The sequence below is a fragment of the Dasypus novemcinctus genome, chromosome 14, assembly GCF_030445035.2.
Source record: "Dasypus novemcinctus isolate mDasNov1 chromosome 14, mDasNov1.1.hap2, whole genome shotgun sequence".
Taxonomy (NCBI): domain Eukaryota; kingdom Metazoa; phylum Chordata; class Mammalia; order Cingulata; family Dasypodidae; genus Dasypus; species Dasypus novemcinctus.
Window position 1 is genome coordinate 42,321,291 of NC_080686.1, and position 3,889 is coordinate 42,325,179.

Sequence of the window (3,889 nt, forward strand, 5' to 3'; positions counted from 1 at the left end):
GGTTGGGGGGAAATACTTTTGCTAGTAGTAATATTTTGACGATGCTTTCTAATCATTAGTTAAAAATGTTTAACAACAACACAAGATATTGGTGGTTGGGTGAGGTGTGAGAGTCCTGTATGATGTTATATATGTTTGTTTTGTAAATTCACAGTTATAACTATACACTTGCTGTTTATGTTATGTTTATGTATTAGTGATATAAGCCAATAAATTTTTTTTTTAATTTTAAAAATAAAATGCAAAAAAAATGTCATCTAAAATAAGGAATTAGTATCTTTCAGTAGGAAAAAAACATTACATTCCCAGCACAAACTTTCTTAACTCGATTGCTTGCCTATTGTCTAATAAAATGCTGAGGAAATGAGAACAGACACAAATAACTTTAGATTGGGAGGGAGGGAACTCCTGAAGTGGGACAATAACTAGCAGGAAAAACCAGGTGTTTTACCTCAAAGGGGAACCCAAGAGGTATGAGAGCATTAGAGGTAAATGGAAAAGGAAAAGGTGGCTCTGCAAGGATGATAGACACAAGCATTGCCTAAATCCCAATTTAACCAGATCAGCTCAAGGAATGGCTGCAAATCAAAATGGTTTTGATCTCCCAAAAGGGTTATTTTATTCTTGGAGGATGCAGTGTAGTAGAGAGAGAAAGAGTATTCTATAAGTATGTACCTTGGAATAATGAACTTGATTAGAGACATTTGTTTCTGTAGGAAATTAGTGTCTTTATCACTTTACATTTGAAAATTGAGTTATTTCTATTTTTCATATTTGGAAGAATAAACCTATGAAAGCAGAGTCAGAGGAGGAATTTTGTAGGTATAGTTAAAAAAAAGTGAATTGCTCATCTAATTGCCTTGCAGACTTAGCTTATATGAATATTTTTTCACAATAATTTTGGTTCTGGAATATAATGACCTTTTTCTTCTTGATAGCAATGAAATAGTTCCATTTATTTAGTCCATAATGATGAAAATGAAAATTTGAAAAATGATAGGCTCGTGTACTAGAAGAAAAAGAGTTTGAATATTTAAAATACTAAACAGTATGAGTAATGTTTTTCTCACTTCAAGCTCTCAAAAATGTTATGTGAATGTGAATCCTGTGTGCTTGGTTTCACTACAAAGAATGAAGATTGTGACTTGGGGGAAAATCTGAGAATTTCTCCAGATTTTCTAATATACAAAGCCAAACATTATGTCTCTCTTCTAAAGAACTTCTTGCCAATACTGGACATTTTTCAAATAAAAGAAAAAAATAGTTGCTAGTCTTGTAAGACTTTTTTTCACCATATATTTCTCTACCCTATAAACAACTAAAATATTCCTTTTCACCCTCTCCTTTCCCACAGCAGACACAATGGTCTATGGTCCTTTTATTTTATGGTGCAGTTAATGACTACAGGAAAGACATCCAGCAGTACCATCCAGCCATTCTGAGTTGGACAAAGACTGAGACTTTGAGATGTCCCCAGACAAGTGGTTTTCTTGTACAAATATGCATTCTTTTCCGCATCTTCCTTCTCTGCCTACATGTTTGTAAGTAACCTGGGATCACTAAACCAGGCTCAATAAACAGAGAAGTTAGCAATCAGTAACAATGCAACGTGATAGATATTGCGATAAAAATGTAATAAAATTAAAACAGTAATATAACACACCATGAGGGTAGATAGTGACCTGCTTGTGTACCCTGTGAAGTCAAGGAGGTGCATATTAATTTTCTATTGCTTTGTAATGGACTACCACACATATTGCAGCGTAAAACAGCACCCGTTTATTACCTCACAGTATCTATGGTTGTTCTAGCTGAGCCCTCTATCCGGGGACCTAGGAGTCTGAAATAGAGATGTTGGCCAGGCTGTCTTATCTGGGGCTCAAGTTCCCTCTCCAAGCTCATGTGGTTGTTGGAAGATTTCAGTTCCATGCAGCTCCAGGACTCAGTCCCATTTTCTTGCTGTCATCCTGGAGGCAGCTCAGCTACCAGAGGCTGTTCCTGGTGCCCGGCAGGTGGCCCTCCCAACGTGGACTCTTGCCGCACGGCAGCTCGCTGCTTCCAGGCCAGCAGGAGAATCCCGGTAGGCTAAGACAGAGTTTTATATAATTTAATGAAACAACAGGAGTGACTCTCCCATCACATCTGTCATATTCTATCAAATAAATTACAGAACAAATCACAGGATCCCCCCAGACTTAAGGAGAGGTATGATCCAAGGGCATGTCTCATTGGAGAGTCATCTTAGGCTGTGTCTGCTACAAGGAGACCCAAACATTTCACAGATATGTTGTCTGAGATAAGCATTGCAGGTTGGGTGGGATTTGGACAGCCTATGTGGGAAACAGGGGAAGAGACATTCCAGGCAAGGGGAAGAGCAACAGAGCAGGTGTAGGGAAGGCATATTTCTGAAATAGTAACCAGTCTATATAATTTGCATCCTTTCCACCTTGTGTGACTTTCTAAGAATTCCCAAAAAGGAGGCAGGGTCTCTGCTATCCCAGGTTCATTTTGTATGAATTAGATAAAAATGTGCATTCCTTCCAGTATATACAGCATCAAACCAGAGTCCAGCTCAGTGAGTGGCCTACAACCTGCAATCATCCCCCATCCCCTCTCCACCAGGGCCCTTGTGCAGTAAACAGCCTACACAACTGTATGCAGCAGGCTTGGAATGTAGAGGGATTTGGAAAGTAGGTAGGATGATGCTAGGTATCTCAGATATAATTGCCCCAGCTGCCTGGCTACAGACCTCTCTGGAACTTTGATGCAGCTCCAAGTTTCCCTGCAGCCACCTATGTGATGGCACTGGTCTCTCCCGACCTCTTCTAACCCTGGGGCACATTTCAGAACTGGTATGTCTGAGTGGGAAGAGACATGGCAATGGGGATACAGAGAATGGAAACATAACAAAGGAAAATGAAATAAAATGAAAGTTTGGAAGGGAGTAGTGGCATTGTCAGAAAGAGAACAGGATCACATAAAGAGAAGAGCTTAAGTTAAAGAGGTTTTGCATTGGAAAGATCCAAAATAGAACAAAGAAAGCTAATCTATGCATAAATACAGTGAGATTCATGTGAAGCAGACTTCTGAAAACTCAGAAAAGAAGAGAAAATGAGAACTGGTTTTAAAAATATATACCCTTTTTATGAAGATTATTTTGCCTTTTTTATGAAGAGGAAATTTTCTCCAGGTCTTCATAGATCTAAACAGTAGGGTTTTATTTCAAAACTGAGTTATATGCAATACTCATTAACTAAAAGTAACTTTAGATCTAACTCCAAAACTGGTATTGTATACTGTACTAAGTTGAATAGTGTCCCCTTAAAATCCACGCCCACCTGGAGCCTTGGAATGTGATTTTAGTTGGAACTAGAGTCTTTGTAAACATAATTAATTAAGTTAAGGTGAGGTCAGTCTGGATTAGGGTGGGCCCTAAATCCAATCACTGGAGTCTGTATAAGAAAAAGTAGAGGGAGATAGAGACTCACAGAAGAAGACAGCTTTGTGAAGACAACAGCTGAGAATGGACTTAGTTGCCATGAGAATACCTGGGGCCACCAGAAGCCAGAAGAAGCAAGGAAGGTATTTTAGTTTCGTAGGATGCTCAAAGCAAATACCATGAAAAGGGTATTTGGGAATTCATTTACTCACAGTTTTGAGGCCAGGAAAATGTCCAAGTCAAGGCATCTTCTGGTAATGCTTTCTTCCCCAAGACCAGTTGCTGGTGATCCTTGGCTCCTCTGTCACATGGCAAGGCACATGGCAGTATCTGTGGGTCTCTCCTTTCTCTTCCAGGTTTTGTTGAGTTTAGCTTCTTACTTCTGTGGCTTTCTCTCTCCATCTGAATTTCATCCTCTTATAAAAGACTACACTAATAGGTTTAAGACCC